Raw genomic sequence first — 13656 nt, 5'->3', positions numbered from 1 at the left:
TAGACTACAGCAAAAAGTGTCAAACAGCGCCCTCTGCTGTCAGGCAAGAGCAGAAACCATAAAAAGCTTACAGCACCTGGTATTCACAGGCGGTCTCCCATCCAAGTACTAACCAGGCCCGGCCCTGCTTAGCTTCCGAGATCGTACGAGATCGGGCGTTTTCAGGGTAGTATGGCCTAAGCTGCGAGGTCAACTGAAAAGATCCTATTTGAAGGTGACGCAGGCCAAACTAGACTACAGCAAAAAGTGTCAAACAGCGCCCTCTGCTGTCAGGCAAGAGCAGAAACCATAAAAAGCTTACAGCACCTGGTATTCACAGGCGGTCTCCCATCCAAGTACTAACCAGGCCCGCCCCTGCTTAGCTTCCGAGATCGGGCGTTTTCAGGGTAGTATGGCCGTAAGCTGCCAGGACAACTGAAAAGATCCTATTTGAAGAAGACGCAGGCCAAACTAGACTCCAGCAAAAAGTGTCAAACAGCGCCCTCTGCTGTCAGGCAAGAGCAGAAACCATAAAAAGCTTACAGCACCTGGTAATCCCAGGCGGTCTCCCATCCAAGTACTAACCAGGACCGCCCCTGCTTAGCTTCCGAGATCGGACGAGATCGGGCGTTTTCAGGGTAGTATGGCCGTAAGCTGCCAGCTCAACTGAAAAGATCCTATTTGAAGGTGACGCAGGCCAAACTAGACTACAGCAAAAAGTGTCAAACAGCGCCCTCTGCTGTCAGGCAAGAGCAGAAACCATAAAAAGCTTACAGCACCTGGTATTCACAGGTGGTCTCCCCTCCAAGTACTAACCAGGCCCGGCCCTGCTTAGCTTCCGAGATCGTACGAGATTGGGCGTTTTCAGGGTAGTATGGCCTAAGCTGCCAGGTCAACTGAAAAGATCCTATTTGAAGGTGACACAGGCCAAACTAGACTACAGCAAAAAGTGTCAAACAGCGCCATCTGCTGTCAGGCAAGAGCAGAAACCATAAAAAGCTTACAGCACCTAGTATTCACAGGCGGTCTCCCATCCAAGTACAAACCAGGCCCGCCCCTGCTTAGCTTCCGAGATTGGGCGTTTTCAGGGTAGTATGGCCGTAAGCTGCCAGGACAACTGAAAAGATCTTATTTGAAGGCGACGCAGGCCAAACTAGATCAAGCAAAAAGTGTCAAACAGCGCCCTCTGCTGTCAGGCTACAGCAGAAACCATAAAAAGCTTACAGCACCTGGTATTCCCAGGCGGTCTCCCATCCAAGTACTAACCAGGCCCGCCCCTGCTTAGCTTCCGAGATCGGACGAGATCGGGCGTTTTCAGGGTAGTATGGCCGTAAGCTGCCAGGTCAACTGAAAAGATCCTATTTGACGGTGACACAGGCCAAACTAGACTCCAGCAAAACATGTCAAACAGCGCCCTCTGCTGTCAGGCAAGAGCAGAAACCATGAAAAGCTTACGGCACCTGGTATTCCCAGGCGGTCTCCCATCCAAGTACTAACCAGGCCCGCCCCTGCTTAGCTTCCGAGATCGGACGAGATCGGGCGTTTTCAGGGTAGTATGGCCGTAAGCTGCCACATCAACTGAAAAGATCCTATTTGAAGGCGACGCAGGCCAAACTAGACTCCAGCAAAAAGTGTCAAACAGCGCCCTCTGCTGTCAGGCAAGAGCAGAAACCATAAAAAGCTTACAGCACCTGGTATTCCCAGGCGGTCTCCCATCCAAGTACTAACCAGGCCCGCCCCTGCTTAGCTTCCGAGATCGGACGAGATCGGGCGTTTTCAGGGTAGTATGGCCGTAAGCTGCCAGGACAACTGAAAAGATCCTATTTGAAGGAGACGCAGGCCAAACTAGACTCCAGCAAAAAGTGTCAAACAGCGCCCTCTGCTGTCAGGCAAGAGCAGAAACCATAAAAAGCTTACAGCACCTGGTATTCCCAGGCGGTCTCCCATCCAAGTACTAACCAGGCCCGCCCCTGCTTAGCTTCCGAGATCGGACGAGATCGGGCGTTTTCAGGGTAGTATGGCCGTAAGCTGCCAGGTCAACTGAAAAGATCTTATTTGAAGGCGACGCAGGCCAAACTAGATCCAGCAAAAAGTGTCAAACAGCGCCCTCTGCTGTCAGGCTAGAGCAGGAACCACAAAAAGCTTACAGCACCTGGTATTCCCAGGCTGTCTCCCATCCAAGTACTAACCAGGCCCGCCCCTGCTTAGCTTCCGAGATCGGACGAGATCGGGCGTTTTCAGGGTAGTATGGCCGTAAGCTGCCAGGACAACTGAAAAGATCTTATTTGAAGGCGACGCAGGCCAAACTAGATCCAGCAAAAAGTGTCAAACAGCGCCCTCTGCTGTCAGGCTAGAGCAGAAACCATAAAAAGCTTACAGCACCTGGTATTCCCAGGCGGTCTCCCATCCAAGTACTAACCAGGCCCGCCCCTGCTTAGCTTCCGAGATCGGACGAGATCGGGCGTTTTCAGGGTAGTATGGCCGTAAGCTGCCAGGTCAACTGAAAAGATCCTATTTGAAGGTGACGCAGGCCAAACTAGACTACAGCAAAAAGTGTCAAACAGCGCCCTCTGCTGTCAGGCAAGAGCAGAAACCATAAAAAGCTTACAGCACCTGGTATTCACAGGCGGTCTCCCATCCAAGTACTAACCAGGCCCGCCCCTGCTTAGCTTCCGAGATCGGGCGTTTTCAGGATAGTATGGCCGTAAGCTGCCAGGACAACTGAAAAGATCCTATTTGAAGAAGACGCAGGCCAAACTAGACTCCAGCAAAAAGTGTCAAACAGCGCCCTCTGCTGTCAGGCAAGAGCAGAAACCATAAAAAGCTTACAGCACCTGGTAATCCCAGGCGGTCTCCCATCCAAGTACTAACCAGGACCGCCCCTGCTTAGCTTCCGAGATCGGACGAGATCGGGCTTTTTCAGGGTAGTATGGCCAAAAGCTGCCAAGGCAACTGAAAAGATCCTATTTGAAGGCGACGCAGGACAAACTAGACTCCAGCAAAACATGTCAAACAGCGCCCGCTGCTGTCAGGCAAGAGCAGAAACCATGAAAAGCTTACAGCAGCTGGTATTCCCAGGCGGTCTACCATCCAAGTACTAACCAGGCCCGCCCCTGCTTAGCTTCCGAGATCGGACGAGATCAGGCGTTTTCAGGGTGGTATGGCCGTAAGCTGCCAGGACAACTGAAAAGATCTTGTTTGAAGGCGACGCAGGCCAAACTAGATCCAGCAAAAAGTGTCAAACAGCGCCCTCTGCTGTCAGGCTAGAGCAGAAACCATAAAAAGCTTACAGCACCTGGTATTCCCAGGCGGTCTCCCATCCAAGTACTAACCAGGCCCTCCCCTGCTTAGCTTCCGAGATCAGGCATTTTCAGGGCAGTGTGGCCGTAAGCTGCCAGGGCAACTGTAAAGATCCTATTTGAAGGCGACGCAGGCCAAACGAGACTCCAGCAAAAAGTGTCAAACAGCGCCCTCTGCTGTCAGGCAAGAGCAGAAACCATAAAAAGCTTACAGCACCTGGTATTCCCAGGCGGTCTCCCATCCAAGTACTAACCAGGCCCGCCCCTGCTTAGCTTCCGAGATCGGACGAGATCGGGCGTTTTCAGGGTAGTATGGCCGTAAGCTGCCACATCAACTGAAAAGATCCTATTTGAAGGCGACGCAGGCCAAACTAGACTCCAGCAAAAAGTGTCAAACAGTGCCCTCTGCTGTCAGGCAAGAGCAGAAACCATAAAAAGCTTACAGCACCTGGTATTCCCAGGCGGTCTCCCATCCAAGTACTAACCAGGCCCGCCCCTGCTTAGCTTCCGAGATCGGACGAGATCGGGCGTTTTCAGGGTAGTATGGCCGTAAGCTGCCAGGTCAACTGAAAAGATCCTATTTGAAGGTGACGCAGGCCAAACTAGACTACAGCAAAAAGTGTCAAACAGCGCCCTCTGCTGTCAGGCAAGAGCAGAAACCATAAAAAGCTTACAGCACCTGGTATTCACAGGCGGTCTCCCATCCAAGTACTAACCAGGCCCGGCCCTGCTTAGCTTCCGAGATCGTACGAGATCGGGCGTTTTCAGGGTAGTATGGCCTAAGCTGCGAGGTCAACTGAAAAGATCCTATTTGAAGGTGACGCAGGCCAAACTAGACTACAGCAAAAAGTGTCAAACAGCGCCCTCTGCTGTCAGGCAAGAGCAGAAACCATAAAAAGCTTACAGCACCTGGTATTCACAGGCGGTCTCCCATCCAAGTACTAACCAGGCCCGCCCCTGCTTAGCTTCCGAGATCGGGCGTTTTCAGGGTAGTATGGCCGTAAGCTGCCAGGACAACTGAAAAGATCCTATTTGAAGAAGACGCAGGCCAAACTAGACTCCAGCAAAAAGTGTCAAACAGCGCCCTCTGCTGTCAGGCAAGAGCAGAAACCATAAAAAGCTTACAGCACCTGGTAATCCCAGGCGGTCTCCCATCCAAGTACTAACCAGGACCGCCCCTGCTTAGCTTCCGAGATCGGACGAGATCGGGCGTTTTCAGGGTAGTATGGCCGTAAGCTGCCAGCTCAACTGAAAAGATCCTATTTGAAGGTGACGCAGGCCAAACTAGACTACAGCAAAAAGTGTCAAACAGCGCCCTCTGCTGTCAGGCAAGAGCAGAAACCATAAAAAGCTTACAGCACCTGGTATTCACAGGTGGTCTCCCCTCCAAGTACTAACCAGGCCCGGCCCTGCTTAGTTTCCGAGATCGTACGAGATTGGGCGTTTTCAGGGTAGTATGGCCTAAGCTGCCAGGTCAACTGAAAAGATCCTATTTGAAGGTGACACAGGCCAAACTAGACTACAGCAAAAAGTGTCAAACAGCGCCATCTGCTGTCAGGCAAGACCAGAAACCATAAAAAGCTTACAGCACCTAGTATTCACAGGCGGTCTCCCATCCAAGTACAAACCAGGCCCGCCCCTGCTTAGCTTCCGAGATTGGGCGTTTTCAGGGTAGTATGGCCGTAAGCTGCCAGGACAACTGAAAAGATCTTATTTGAAGGCGACGCAGGCCAAACTAGATCAAGCAAAAAGTGTCAAACAGCGCCCTCTGCTGTCAGGCTACAGCAGAAACCATAAAAAGCTTACAGCACCTGGTATTCCCAGGCGGTCTCCCATCCAAGTACTAACCAGGCCCGCCCCTGCTTAGCTTCCGAGATCGGACGAGATCGGGCGTTTTCAGGGTAGTATGGCCGTAAGCTGCCAGGTCAACTGAAAAGATCCTATTTGACGGTGACACAGGCCAAACTAGACTCCAGCAAAACGTGTCAAACAGCGCCCTCTGCTGTCAGGCAAGAGCAGAAACCATGAAAAGCTTACGGCACCTGGTATTCCCAGGCGGTCTCCCATCCAAGTACTAACCAGGCCCGCCCCTGCTTAGCTTCCGAGATCGGACGAGATCGGGCGTTTTCAGGGTAGTATGGCCGTAAGCTGCCACATCAACTGAAAAGATCCTATTTGAAGGCGACGCAGGCCAAACTAGACTCCAGCAAAAAGTGTCAAACAGCGCCCTCTGCTGTCAGGCAAGAGCAGAAACCATAAAAAGCTTACAGCACCTGGTATTCCCAGGCGGTCTCCCATCCAAGTACTAACCAGGCCCGCCCCTGCTTAGCTTCCGAGATCGGACGAGATCGGGCGTTTTCAGGGTAGTATGGCCGTAAGCTGCCAGGACAACTGAAAAGATCCTATTTGAAGGAGACGCAGGCCAAACTAGACTCCAGCAAAAAGTGTCAAACAGCGCCCTCTGCTGTCAGGCAAGAGCAGAAACCATAAAAAGCTTACAGCACCTGGTATTCCCAGGCGGTCTCCCATCCAAGTACTAACCAGGCCCGCCCCTGCTTAGCTTCCGAGATCGGACGAGATCGGGCGTTTTCAGGGTAGTATGGCCGTAAGCTGCCAGGTCAACTGAAAAGATCTTATTTGAAGGCGACGCAGGCCAAACCAGATCCAGCAAAAAGTGTCAAACAGCGCCCTCTGCTGTCAGGCTAGAGCAGGAACCACAAAAAGCTTACAGCACCTGGTATTCCCAGGCTGTCTCCCATCCAAGTACTAACCAGGCCCGCCCCTGCTTAGCTTCCGAGATCGGACGAGATCGGGCGTTTTCAGGGTAGTATGGCCGTAAGCTGCCAGGACAACTGAAAAGATCTTATTTGAAGGCGACGCAGGCCAAACTAGATCCAGCAAAAAGTGTCAAACAGCGCCCTCTGCTGTCAGGCTAGAGCAGAAACCATAAAAAGCTTACAGCACCTGGTATTCCCAGGCGGTCTCCCATCCAAGTACTAACCAGGCCCGCCCCTGCTTAGCTTCCGAGATCGGACGAGATCGGGCGTTTTCAGGGTAGTATGGCCGTAAGCTGCCAGGTCAACTGAAAAGATCCTATTTGAAGGTGACGCAGGCCAAACTAGACTACAGCAAAAAGTGTCAAACAGCGCCCTCTGCTGTCAGGCAAGAGCAGAAACCATAAAAAGCTTACAGCACCTGGTATTCACAGGCGGTCTCCCATCCAAGTACTAACCAGGCCCGCCCCTGCTTAGCTTCCGAGATCAGGCGTTTTCAGGATAGTATGGCCGTAAGCTGCCAGGACAACTGAAAAGATCCTATTTGAAGAAGACGCAGGCCAAACTAGACTCCAGCAAAAAGTGTCAAACAGCGCCCTCTGCTGTCAGGCAAGAGCAGAAACCATAAAAAGCTTACAGCACCTGGTAATCCCAGGCGGTCTCCCATCCAAGTACTAACCAGGACCGCCCCTGCTTAGCTTCCGAGATCGGACGAGATCGGGCGTTTTCAGGGTAGTATGGCCGTAAGCTGCCAGCTCAACTGAAAAGATCCTATTTGAAGGTGACGCAGGCCAAACTAGACTACAGCAAAAAGTGTCAAACAGCGCCCTCTGCTGTCAGGCAAGAGCAGAAACCATAAAAAGCTTACAGCACCTGGTATTCACAGGTGGTCTCCCCTCCAAGTACTAACCAGGCCCGGCCCTGCTTAGTTTCCGAGATCGTACGAGATTGGGCGTTTTCAGGGTAGTATGGCCTAAGCTGCCAGGTCAACTGAAAAGATCCTATTTGAAGGTGACACAGGCCAAACTAGACTACAGCAAAAAGTGTCAAACAGCGCCATCTGCTGTCAGGCAAGACCAGAAACCATAAAAAGCTTACAGCACCTAGTATTCACAGGCGGTCTCCCATCCAAGTACAAACCAGGCCCGCCCCTGCTTAGCTTCCGAGATTGGGCGTTTTCAGGGTAGTATGGCCGTAAGCTGCCAGGACAACTGAAAAGATCTTATTTGAAGGCGACGCAGGCCAAACTAGATCAAGCAAAAAGTGTCAAACAGCGCCCTCTGCTGTCAGGCTACAGCAGAAACCATAAAAAGCTTACAGCACCTGGTATTCCCAGGCGGTCTCCCATCCAAGTACTAACCAGGCCCGCCCCTGCTTAGCTTCCGAGATCGGACGAGATCGGGCGTTTTCAGGGTAGTATGGCCGTAAGCTGCCAGGTCAACTGAAAAGATCCTATTTGACGGTGACACAGGCCAAACTAGACTCCAGCAAAACGTGTCAAACAGCGCCCTCTGCTGTCAGGCAAGAGCAGAAACCATGAAAAGCTTACGGCACCTGGTATTCCCAGGCGGTCTCCCATCCAAGTACTAACCAGGCCCGCCCCTGCTTAGCTTCCGAGATCGGACGAGATCGGGCGTTTTCAGGGTAGTATGGCCGTAAGCTGCCACATCAACTGAAAAGATCCTATTTGAAGGCGACGCAGGCCAAACTAGACTCCAGCAAAAAGTGTCAAACAGCGCCCTCTGCTGTCAGGCAAGAGCAGAAACCATAAAAAGCTTACAGCACCTGGTATTCCCAGGCGGTCTCCCATCCAAGTACTAACCAGGCCCGCCCCTGCTTAGCTTCCGAGATCGGACGAGATCGGGCGTTTTCAGGGTAGTATGGCCGTAAGCTGCCAGGACAACTGAAAAGATCCTATTTGAAGGAGACGCAGGCCAAACTAGACTCCAGCAAAAAGTGTCAAACAGCGCCCTCTGCTGTCAGGCAAGAGCAGAAACCATAAAAAGCTTACAGCACCTGGTATTCCCAGGCGGTCTCCCATCCAAGTACTAACCAGGCCCGCCCCTGCTTAGCTTCCGAGATCGGACGAGATCGGGCGTTTTCAGGGTAGTATGGCCGTAAGCTGCCAGGTCAACTGAAAAGATCTTATTTGAAGGCGACGCAGGCCAAACCAGATCCAGCAAAAAGTGTCAAACAGCGCCCTCTGCTGTCAGGCTAGAGCAGGAACCACAAAAAGCTTACAGCACCTGGTATTCCCAGGCTGTCTCCCATCCAAGTACTAACCAGGCCCGCCCCTGCTTAGCTTCCGAGATCGGACGAGATCGGGCGTTTTCAGGGTAGTATGGCCGTAAGCTGCCAGGACAACTGAAAAGATCTTATTTGAAGGCGACGCAGGCCAAACTAGATCCAGCAAAAAGTGTCAAACAGCGCCCTCTGCTGTCAGGCTAGAGCAGAAACCATAAAAAGCTTACAGCACCTGGTATTCCCAGGCGGTCTCCCATCCAAGTACTAACCAGGCCCGCCCCTGCTTAGCTTCCGAGATCGGACGAGATCGGGCGTTTTCAGGGTAGTATGGCCGTAAGCTGCCAGGTCAACTGAAAAGATCCTATTTGAAGGTGACGCAGGCCAAACTAGACTACAGCAAAAAGTGTCAAACAGCGCCCTCTGCTGTCAGGCAAGAGCAGAAACCATAAAAAGCTTACAGCACCTGGTATTCACAGGCGGTCTCCCATCCAAGTACTAACCAGGCCCGCCCCTGCTTAGCTTCCGAGATCAGGCGTTTTCAGGATAGTATGGCCGTAAGCTGCCAGGACAACTGAAAAGATCCTATTTGAAGAAGACGCAGGCCAAACTAGACTCCAGCAAAAAGTGTCAAACAGCGCCCTCTGCTGTCAGGCAAGAGCAGAAACCATAAAAAGCTTACAGCACCTGGTAATCCCAGGCGGTCTCCCATCCAAGTACTAACCAGGACCGCCCCTGCTTAGCTTCCGAGATCGGACGAGATCGGGCGTTTTCAGGGTAGTATGGCCAAAAGCTGCCAAGGCAACTGAAAAGATCCTATTTGAAGGCGACGCAGGACAAACTAGACTCCAGCAAAACATGTCAAACAGCGCCCGCTGCTGTCAGGCAAGAGCAGAAACCATGAAAAGCTTACAGCACCTGGTATTCCCAGGCGGTCTCCCATCCAAGTACTAACCAGGCCCGCCCCTGCTTAGCTTCCGAGATCGGACGAGATCGGGCGTTTTCAGGGTAGTATGGCCGTAAGCTGCCAGGTCAACTGAAAAGATCCTATTTGAAGGTGACGCAGGCCAAACTAGACTACAGCAAAAAGTGTCAAACAGCGCCCTCTGCTGTCAGGCAAGAGCAGAAACCATAAAAAGCTTACAGCACCTGGTATTCACAGGCGGTCTCCCATCCAAGTACTAACCAGGCCCGGCCCTGCTTAGCTTCCGAGATCGTACGAGATCGGGCGTTTTCAGGGTAGTATGGCCTAAGCTGCCAGGTCAACTGAAAAAATCCTATTTGAAGGTGACACAGGCCAAACTAGACTACAGCAAAAAGTGTCAAACAGCGCCCTCTGCTGTCAGGCAAGAGCAGAAACCATAAAAAGCTTACAGCACCTGGTATTCACAGGCGGTCTCCCATCCAAGTACTAACCAGGCCCGCCCCTGCTTAGCTTCCGAGATCGGGCGTTTTCAGGGTAGTATGGCCGTAAGCTGCCAGGACAACTGAAAAGATCTTATTTGAAGGCGACGCAGGCCAAACTAGACTCCAGCAAAACATGTCAAACAGCGCCCTCTGCTGTCAGGCAAGAGCAGAAACCATGAAAAGCTTACAGCACCTGGTATTCCCAGGCGGTCTCCCATCCAAGTACTAACCAGTCCCGCCCCTGCTTAGCTTCCGAGATCGGACGAGATCGGGCGTTTTCAGGGTAGTATGGCCGTAAGCTGCCAGGGCAACTGAAAAGATCCTATTTGAAGAAGACGCAGGCCAAACTAGACTCCAGCAAAAAGTGTCAAACAGCGCCCTCTGCTGTCAGGCAAGAGCAGAAACCATGAAAAGCTTACAGCACATGGTATTCCCAGGCGGTCTCCCATCCAAGTACTAACCAGGCCCGCCCCTGCTTAGCTTCCGAGATCGGACGAGATCAGGCGTTTTCAGGGTGGTATGGCCGTAAGCTGCCAGGACAACTGAAAAGATCTTATTTGAAGGCGACGCAGGCCAAACTAGATCCAGCAAAAAGTGTCAAACAGCGCCCTCTGCTGTCAGGCTAGAGCAGAAACCATAAAAAGCTTACAGCACCTGGTATTCCCAGGCGGTCTCCCATCCAAGTACTAACCAGGCCCTCCCCTGCTTATTTTCCGAGATCAGGCGTTTTCAGGGTAGTGTGGCCGTATGCTGCCAGGGCAACTGTAAAGATCCTATTTGAAGGCGACGCAGGCCAAACTAGACTCCAGCAAAAAGTGTCAAACAGCGCCCTCTGCTGTCAGGCAAGAGCAGAAACCATAAAAAGCTTACAGCACCTGGTATTCCCAGGCGGTCTCCCATCCAAGTACTAACCAGGCCCGCCCCTGCTTAGCTTCCGAGATCGGACGAGATCGGGCGTTTTCAGGGTAGTATGGCCGTAAGCTGCCACATCAACTGAAAAGATCCTATTTGAAGGCGACGCAGGCCAAACTAGACTCCAGCAAAAAGTGTCAAACAGCGCCCTCTGCTGTCAGGCAAGAGCAGAAACCATAAAAAGCTTACAGCACCTGGTATTCCCAGGCGGTCTCCCATCCAAGTACTAACCAGGCCCGCCCCTGCTTAGCTTCCGAGATCGGAAGAGATCGGGCGTTTTCAGGGTAGTATGGCCGTAAGCTGCCAGGACAACTGAAAAGATCCTATTTGAAGGCGACGCAGGCCAAACTAGACTCCAGCAAAAAGTGTCAAACAGCGCCCTCTGCTGTCAGGCAAGAGCAGAAACCATAAAAAGCTTACAGCACCTGGTATTCCCAGGCGGTCTCCCATCCAAGTACTAACCAGGCCCGCCCCTGCTTAGCTTCCGAGATCGGACGAGATCGGGCGTTTTCAGGGTAGTATGGCCGTAAGCTGCCAGGACAACTGAAAAGATCTTATTTGAAGGCGACGCAGGCCAAACTAGATCCAGCAAAAAGTGTCAAACAGCGCCCTCTGCTGTCAGGCTAGAGCAGAAACCATAAAAAGCTTATAGCACCTGGTTTTCCCAGGCGGTCTCCCATCCAAGTACTAACCAGGCCCACCCCTGCTTAGCTTCCGAGATCGGGCGTTTTCAGGGTAGTATGGCCATAAGCTGCCAGGTCAACTGAAAAGATCCTATTTGAAGAAGACGCAAGCCAAACTAGACTCCAGCAAAAAGTGTCAAACAGCGCCCTCTGTTGTCAGGCAAGAGCAGAAACCATAAAAAGCTTACAGCACCTGGTATTCCCAGGCGGTCTCCCATCCAAGTACTAACCAGGCCCGCCCCTGCTTAGCTTCCGAGATCGGACGAGACCGGGCGTTTTCAGGGTAGTATGGCCGTTAGCTGCCAGGGCAACTGAAAAGATCCTATTTGAAGGCGACGCAGGCCAAACTAGACTCCAGCAAAAAGTGTCAAACAGCGCCCTCTGCTGTTAGGCAAGAGCAGAAACCATAAAAAGCTTACAGCACCTGGTATTCCCAGGCGGTCTCCCATTCAAGTACTAACCATGCCCGCCCGTGCTTAGCTTCCGAGATCGGACGAGATCGGGCGTTTTCAAGGTAGTATGGCCGTAAGCTGCCAGGTCAACTGAAAAAATCCTATTTGAAGGTGACGCAGGCCAAACTAGACTCCAGCAAAACATGTCAAACAGCGCCCTCTGCTGTCAGGCAAGAGCAGAAACCATAAAAAGCTTACAGCACCTGGTATTCCCAGGCGGTCTCCCATCCAAGTATAACCAGGCCCGCCCCTGCTTAGCTTCCGAGATCGGGCGTTTTCAGGGTAGTATGGCCAAAAGCTGCCAAGGCAACTGAAAAGATCCTATTTGAAGGCGACACAGGACAAACTAGACTCCAGCAAAAAGTGTCAAACAGCGCCCTCTGCTGTCAGGCAAGAGCAGAAACCATAAAAAGCGTACAGCACCTGGTATTCCCAGGCGGTCTCCCATCCAAGTACTAACCAGGCCCGCCCCTGCTTAGCTTCCGAGATCGGACGAGATCGGGCGTTTTCAGGGTAGTATGGCCGTAAGCTGCCAGGGCAAATGAAAAGATCCTATTTGAAGGCGACGCAGGCCAAACTAGACTCCAGCAAAAAGTGTCAAACAGCGCCCTCTGCTGTCAGGCAAGAGCAGAAACCATAAAAGGCTTACAGCACCTGGTATTGCCAGGCGGTCTCCCATCCAAGTACTAACCAGGCCCACCCCTGCTTAGCTTCCGAGATCGGACGAGATCGGGCGTTTTCAGGGTAGTATGGCCGTAAGCTGCCAGGACAACTGAAAAGATCTTATTTGAAGGCGACGCAGGCCAAACTAGATCCAGCAAAAAGTGTCAAACAGCGCCCTCTGCTGTCAGGCTAGAGCAGAAACCATAAAAAGCTTACAGCACCTGGTATTCCCAGGCGGTCTCCCATCCAAGTACTAACCAGGCCCGCCCCTGCTTAGCTTCCGAGATCGGGCGTTTTCAGGGTAGTATGGCCGTAAGCTGCCAGGTCAACTGAAAAGATCCTATTTGAAGGTGACGCAGGCCAAACTAGACTCCAGCAAAACATGTCAAACAGCGCCCTCTGCTGTCAGGCAAGAGCAGAAACCATGAAAAGCTTACAGCACCTGGTATTCCCAGGCGGTCTCCCATCCAAGTACTAACCAGGCTCGCCCCTGCTTAGCTTCCGAGATCGGACGAGATCGGGCGTTTTCAGGGTAGTATGGCCGTAAGCTGCCACATCAACTGAAAAGATCCTATTTGAAGGCGACGCAGGCCAAACTAGACTCCAGCAAAAGGTGTCAAACAGCGCCCTCTGCTGTCAGGCAAGAGCAGAAACCATAAAAAGCTTACAGCACCTGGTATTCCCAGGCGGTCTCCCATCCAAGTACTAACCAGGCCCGCCCCTGCTTAGCTTCCGAGATCGGACGAGATCAGGCGTTTTCAGGGTGGTATGGCCAAAAGCTGCCAAGGCAACTGAAAAGATCCTATTTGAAGGCGACGCAGGACAAACTAGACTCCAGCAAAACATGTCAAACAGCGCCCTCTGCTGTCAGGCTAGAGCAGAAACCATAAAAAGCTTACAGCACCTGGTATTCACAGGCGGTCTCCCATCCAAGTACTAACCAGGCCCGGCCCTGCTTAGCTTCCGAGAACGTACGAGATCGGGCGTTTTCAGGGTAGTATGGCCTAAGCTGCCAGGTCAACTGAAAAGATCCTATTTGAAAGTGACGCAGGCCAAACTAGACTACAGCAAAAAGTGTCAAACAGCGCCCTCTGCTGTCAGGCAAGAGCAGAAACCATAAAAAGCTTACAGCACCTGGTAATCCCAGGCGGTCTCCCATCCAAGTACTAACCAGGACCGCCCCTGCTTAGCTTCCGAGATCGGACGAGATCGGGCGTTTTCAGGGTAGTATGGCCGTAAGCTGCAA

General features: G+C 52.2%; 41 non-coding genes and 19 pseudogenes across 41 annotated transcripts; all 60 read right to left on the bottom strand.

The window, feature by feature from the left end:
- Window positions 1–64: 64 nt before the first annotated feature.
- LOC131119197 (5S ribosomal RNA) lies at window positions 65–182 on the bottom strand. The gene has a single exon (XR_009126323.1). It is a non-coding gene; the product is annotated as a 5S ribosomal RNA (ribosomal RNA).
- Window positions 183–294: 112 nt separating this feature from the next.
- LOC131112331 (5S ribosomal RNA) lies at window positions 295–403 on the bottom strand (annotated as a pseudogene).
- Window positions 404–515: 112 nt separating this feature from the next.
- On the bottom strand, window positions 516–634 carry LOC131118292 (5S ribosomal RNA). Its single transcript, XR_009125457.1, has one exon. It is a non-coding gene; the product is annotated as a 5S ribosomal RNA (ribosomal RNA).
- A 112-nt stretch (window positions 635–746) lies between these two features.
- LOC131113512 (5S ribosomal RNA) lies at window positions 747–864 on the bottom strand (annotated as a pseudogene).
- A 112-nt stretch (window positions 865–976) lies between these two features.
- LOC131114140 (5S ribosomal RNA) lies at window positions 977–1085 on the bottom strand (annotated as a pseudogene).
- Window positions 1086–1196: 111 nt separating this feature from the next.
- On the bottom strand, window positions 1197–1315 carry LOC131114961 (5S ribosomal RNA). The gene has a single exon (XR_009122256.1). It is a non-coding gene; the product is annotated as a 5S ribosomal RNA (ribosomal RNA).
- A 112-nt stretch (window positions 1316–1427) lies between these two features.
- On the bottom strand, window positions 1428–1546 carry LOC131117923 (5S ribosomal RNA). Its single transcript, XR_009125125.1, has one exon. It is a non-coding gene; the product is annotated as a 5S ribosomal RNA (ribosomal RNA).
- A 112-nt stretch (window positions 1547–1658) lies between these two features.
- LOC131114960 (5S ribosomal RNA) lies at window positions 1659–1777 on the bottom strand. Its single transcript, XR_009122255.1, has one exon. It is a non-coding gene; the product is annotated as a 5S ribosomal RNA (ribosomal RNA).
- Window positions 1778–1889: 112 nt separating this feature from the next.
- On the bottom strand, window positions 1890–2008 carry LOC131114959 (5S ribosomal RNA). Its single transcript, XR_009122254.1, has one exon. It is a non-coding gene; the product is annotated as a 5S ribosomal RNA (ribosomal RNA).
- A 111-nt stretch (window positions 2009–2119) lies between these two features.
- On the bottom strand, window positions 2120–2238 carry LOC131117502 (5S ribosomal RNA). Its single transcript, XR_009124717.1, has one exon. It is a non-coding gene; the product is annotated as a 5S ribosomal RNA (ribosomal RNA).
- A 111-nt stretch (window positions 2239–2349) lies between these two features.
- LOC131114957 (5S ribosomal RNA) lies at window positions 2350–2468 on the bottom strand. The gene has a single exon (XR_009122252.1). It is a non-coding gene; the product is annotated as a 5S ribosomal RNA (ribosomal RNA).
- A 112-nt stretch (window positions 2469–2580) lies between these two features.
- Window positions 2581–2689, bottom strand: LOC131112920 (5S ribosomal RNA; annotated as a pseudogene).
- A 112-nt stretch (window positions 2690–2801) lies between these two features.
- Window positions 2802–2920, bottom strand: LOC131112084 (5S ribosomal RNA; annotated as a pseudogene).
- A 112-nt stretch (window positions 2921–3032) lies between these two features.
- LOC131118352 (5S ribosomal RNA) lies at window positions 3033–3151 on the bottom strand. The gene has a single exon (XR_009125515.1). It is a non-coding gene; the product is annotated as a 5S ribosomal RNA (ribosomal RNA).
- Window positions 3152–3262: 111 nt separating this feature from the next.
- LOC131113726 (5S ribosomal RNA) lies at window positions 3263–3371 on the bottom strand (annotated as a pseudogene).
- Window positions 3372–3483: 112 nt separating this feature from the next.
- Window positions 3484–3602, bottom strand: LOC131114956 (5S ribosomal RNA). The gene has a single exon (XR_009122251.1). It is a non-coding gene; the product is annotated as a 5S ribosomal RNA (ribosomal RNA).
- Window positions 3603–3714: 112 nt separating this feature from the next.
- Window positions 3715–3833, bottom strand: LOC131114955 (5S ribosomal RNA). The gene has a single exon (XR_009122250.1). It is a non-coding gene; the product is annotated as a 5S ribosomal RNA (ribosomal RNA).
- Window positions 3834–3945: 112 nt separating this feature from the next.
- On the bottom strand, window positions 3946–4063 carry LOC131119195 (5S ribosomal RNA). Its single transcript, XR_009126322.1, has one exon. It is a non-coding gene; the product is annotated as a 5S ribosomal RNA (ribosomal RNA).
- Window positions 4064–4175: 112 nt separating this feature from the next.
- LOC131112330 (5S ribosomal RNA) lies at window positions 4176–4284 on the bottom strand (annotated as a pseudogene).
- Window positions 4285–4396: 112 nt separating this feature from the next.
- LOC131118291 (5S ribosomal RNA) lies at window positions 4397–4515 on the bottom strand. Its single transcript, XR_009125456.1, has one exon. It is a non-coding gene; the product is annotated as a 5S ribosomal RNA (ribosomal RNA).
- A 112-nt stretch (window positions 4516–4627) lies between these two features.
- Window positions 4628–4745, bottom strand: LOC131113997 (5S ribosomal RNA; annotated as a pseudogene).
- Window positions 4746–4857: 112 nt separating this feature from the next.
- LOC131114139 (5S ribosomal RNA) lies at window positions 4858–4966 on the bottom strand (annotated as a pseudogene).
- Window positions 4967–5077: 111 nt separating this feature from the next.
- On the bottom strand, window positions 5078–5196 carry LOC131114953 (5S ribosomal RNA). Its single transcript, XR_009122249.1, has one exon. It is a non-coding gene; the product is annotated as a 5S ribosomal RNA (ribosomal RNA).
- Window positions 5197–5308: 112 nt separating this feature from the next.
- Window positions 5309–5427, bottom strand: LOC131117912 (5S ribosomal RNA). Its single transcript, XR_009125114.1, has one exon. It is a non-coding gene; the product is annotated as a 5S ribosomal RNA (ribosomal RNA).
- A 112-nt stretch (window positions 5428–5539) lies between these two features.
- LOC131114952 (5S ribosomal RNA) lies at window positions 5540–5658 on the bottom strand. Its single transcript, XR_009122248.1, has one exon. It is a non-coding gene; the product is annotated as a 5S ribosomal RNA (ribosomal RNA).
- A 112-nt stretch (window positions 5659–5770) lies between these two features.
- On the bottom strand, window positions 5771–5889 carry LOC131114951 (5S ribosomal RNA). The gene has a single exon (XR_009122247.1). It is a non-coding gene; the product is annotated as a 5S ribosomal RNA (ribosomal RNA).
- Window positions 5890–6000: 111 nt separating this feature from the next.
- Window positions 6001–6119, bottom strand: LOC131117501 (5S ribosomal RNA). Its single transcript, XR_009124716.1, has one exon. It is a non-coding gene; the product is annotated as a 5S ribosomal RNA (ribosomal RNA).
- Window positions 6120–6230: 111 nt separating this feature from the next.
- LOC131114950 (5S ribosomal RNA) lies at window positions 6231–6349 on the bottom strand. Its single transcript, XR_009122246.1, has one exon. It is a non-coding gene; the product is annotated as a 5S ribosomal RNA (ribosomal RNA).
- A 112-nt stretch (window positions 6350–6461) lies between these two features.
- LOC131113796 (5S ribosomal RNA) lies at window positions 6462–6570 on the bottom strand (annotated as a pseudogene).
- Window positions 6571–6682: 112 nt separating this feature from the next.
- LOC131118290 (5S ribosomal RNA) lies at window positions 6683–6801 on the bottom strand. The gene has a single exon (XR_009125455.1). It is a non-coding gene; the product is annotated as a 5S ribosomal RNA (ribosomal RNA).
- Window positions 6802–6913: 112 nt separating this feature from the next.
- Window positions 6914–7031, bottom strand: LOC131113996 (5S ribosomal RNA; annotated as a pseudogene).
- Window positions 7032–7143: 112 nt separating this feature from the next.
- On the bottom strand, window positions 7144–7252 carry LOC131114138 (5S ribosomal RNA; annotated as a pseudogene).
- A 111-nt stretch (window positions 7253–7363) lies between these two features.
- Window positions 7364–7482, bottom strand: LOC131114949 (5S ribosomal RNA). Its single transcript, XR_009122245.1, has one exon. It is a non-coding gene; the product is annotated as a 5S ribosomal RNA (ribosomal RNA).
- Window positions 7483–7594: 112 nt separating this feature from the next.
- LOC131117901 (5S ribosomal RNA) lies at window positions 7595–7713 on the bottom strand. The gene has a single exon (XR_009125103.1). It is a non-coding gene; the product is annotated as a 5S ribosomal RNA (ribosomal RNA).
- A 112-nt stretch (window positions 7714–7825) lies between these two features.
- Window positions 7826–7944, bottom strand: LOC131114948 (5S ribosomal RNA). The gene has a single exon (XR_009122244.1). It is a non-coding gene; the product is annotated as a 5S ribosomal RNA (ribosomal RNA).
- Window positions 7945–8056: 112 nt separating this feature from the next.
- LOC131114947 (5S ribosomal RNA) lies at window positions 8057–8175 on the bottom strand. Its single transcript, XR_009122243.1, has one exon. It is a non-coding gene; the product is annotated as a 5S ribosomal RNA (ribosomal RNA).
- Window positions 8176–8286: 111 nt separating this feature from the next.
- Window positions 8287–8405, bottom strand: LOC131117500 (5S ribosomal RNA). Its single transcript, XR_009124715.1, has one exon. It is a non-coding gene; the product is annotated as a 5S ribosomal RNA (ribosomal RNA).
- Window positions 8406–8516: 111 nt separating this feature from the next.
- Window positions 8517–8635, bottom strand: LOC131114945 (5S ribosomal RNA). The gene has a single exon (XR_009122241.1). It is a non-coding gene; the product is annotated as a 5S ribosomal RNA (ribosomal RNA).
- Window positions 8636–8747: 112 nt separating this feature from the next.
- Window positions 8748–8856, bottom strand: LOC131113795 (5S ribosomal RNA; annotated as a pseudogene).
- Window positions 8857–8968: 112 nt separating this feature from the next.
- LOC131118979 (5S ribosomal RNA) lies at window positions 8969–9087 on the bottom strand. The gene has a single exon (XR_009126118.1). It is a non-coding gene; the product is annotated as a 5S ribosomal RNA (ribosomal RNA).
- A 112-nt stretch (window positions 9088–9199) lies between these two features.
- Window positions 9200–9318, bottom strand: LOC131114944 (5S ribosomal RNA). The gene has a single exon (XR_009122240.1). It is a non-coding gene; the product is annotated as a 5S ribosomal RNA (ribosomal RNA).
- Window positions 9319–9430: 112 nt separating this feature from the next.
- On the bottom strand, window positions 9431–9548 carry LOC131119194 (5S ribosomal RNA). The gene has a single exon (XR_009126321.1). It is a non-coding gene; the product is annotated as a 5S ribosomal RNA (ribosomal RNA).
- A 112-nt stretch (window positions 9549–9660) lies between these two features.
- On the bottom strand, window positions 9661–9769 carry LOC131112329 (5S ribosomal RNA; annotated as a pseudogene).
- Window positions 9770–9881: 112 nt separating this feature from the next.
- On the bottom strand, window positions 9882–10000 carry LOC131117209 (5S ribosomal RNA). The gene has a single exon (XR_009124434.1). It is a non-coding gene; the product is annotated as a 5S ribosomal RNA (ribosomal RNA).
- Window positions 10001–10112: 112 nt separating this feature from the next.
- LOC131116647 (5S ribosomal RNA) lies at window positions 10113–10231 on the bottom strand. Its single transcript, XR_009123888.1, has one exon. It is a non-coding gene; the product is annotated as a 5S ribosomal RNA (ribosomal RNA).
- A 111-nt stretch (window positions 10232–10342) lies between these two features.
- On the bottom strand, window positions 10343–10451 carry LOC131114146 (5S ribosomal RNA; annotated as a pseudogene).
- Window positions 10452–10563: 112 nt separating this feature from the next.
- On the bottom strand, window positions 10564–10682 carry LOC131114943 (5S ribosomal RNA). Its single transcript, XR_009122239.1, has one exon. It is a non-coding gene; the product is annotated as a 5S ribosomal RNA (ribosomal RNA).
- A 112-nt stretch (window positions 10683–10794) lies between these two features.
- LOC131115491 (5S ribosomal RNA) lies at window positions 10795–10913 on the bottom strand. The gene has a single exon (XR_009122767.1). It is a non-coding gene; the product is annotated as a 5S ribosomal RNA (ribosomal RNA).
- Window positions 10914–11025: 112 nt separating this feature from the next.
- LOC131114942 (5S ribosomal RNA) lies at window positions 11026–11144 on the bottom strand. Its single transcript, XR_009122238.1, has one exon. It is a non-coding gene; the product is annotated as a 5S ribosomal RNA (ribosomal RNA).
- Window positions 11145–11255: 111 nt separating this feature from the next.
- LOC131112024 (5S ribosomal RNA) lies at window positions 11256–11364 on the bottom strand (annotated as a pseudogene).
- Window positions 11365–11476: 112 nt separating this feature from the next.
- On the bottom strand, window positions 11477–11595 carry LOC131116856 (5S ribosomal RNA). The gene has a single exon (XR_009124091.1). It is a non-coding gene; the product is annotated as a 5S ribosomal RNA (ribosomal RNA).
- Window positions 11596–11707: 112 nt separating this feature from the next.
- On the bottom strand, window positions 11708–11826 carry LOC131118412 (5S ribosomal RNA). The gene has a single exon (XR_009125580.1). It is a non-coding gene; the product is annotated as a 5S ribosomal RNA (ribosomal RNA).
- A 112-nt stretch (window positions 11827–11938) lies between these two features.
- On the bottom strand, window positions 11939–12046 carry LOC131114124 (5S ribosomal RNA; annotated as a pseudogene).
- A 112-nt stretch (window positions 12047–12158) lies between these two features.
- Window positions 12159–12277, bottom strand: LOC131116214 (5S ribosomal RNA). The gene has a single exon (XR_009123471.1). It is a non-coding gene; the product is annotated as a 5S ribosomal RNA (ribosomal RNA).
- Window positions 12278–12389: 112 nt separating this feature from the next.
- On the bottom strand, window positions 12390–12508 carry LOC131116634 (5S ribosomal RNA). Its single transcript, XR_009123876.1, has one exon. It is a non-coding gene; the product is annotated as a 5S ribosomal RNA (ribosomal RNA).
- Window positions 12509–12619: 111 nt separating this feature from the next.
- LOC131111968 (5S ribosomal RNA) lies at window positions 12620–12728 on the bottom strand (annotated as a pseudogene).
- Window positions 12729–12840: 112 nt separating this feature from the next.
- LOC131116761 (5S ribosomal RNA) lies at window positions 12841–12959 on the bottom strand. Its single transcript, XR_009123999.1, has one exon. It is a non-coding gene; the product is annotated as a 5S ribosomal RNA (ribosomal RNA).
- A 112-nt stretch (window positions 12960–13071) lies between these two features.
- Window positions 13072–13190, bottom strand: LOC131116427 (5S ribosomal RNA). The gene has a single exon (XR_009123675.1). It is a non-coding gene; the product is annotated as a 5S ribosomal RNA (ribosomal RNA).
- Window positions 13191–13302: 112 nt separating this feature from the next.
- Window positions 13303–13420, bottom strand: LOC131112032 (5S ribosomal RNA; annotated as a pseudogene).
- A 112-nt stretch (window positions 13421–13532) lies between these two features.
- On the bottom strand, window positions 13533–13651 carry LOC131118289 (5S ribosomal RNA). The gene has a single exon (XR_009125454.1). It is a non-coding gene; the product is annotated as a 5S ribosomal RNA (ribosomal RNA).
- Between the last annotated feature and the right edge of the window lie 5 nt (window positions 13652–13656).

Source organism: Doryrhamphus excisus, unplaced genomic scaffold (assembly GCF_030265055.1).
Source record: "Doryrhamphus excisus isolate RoL2022-K1 unplaced genomic scaffold, RoL_Dexc_1.0 HiC_scaffold_25, whole genome shotgun sequence".
Classification (NCBI taxonomy): Eukaryota; Metazoa; Chordata; class Actinopteri; order Syngnathiformes; family Syngnathidae; genus Doryrhamphus; species Doryrhamphus excisus.
Note: the sequence above shows the minus strand (reverse complement) of the source record. Positions and strands in the feature narration are given on the sequence as shown.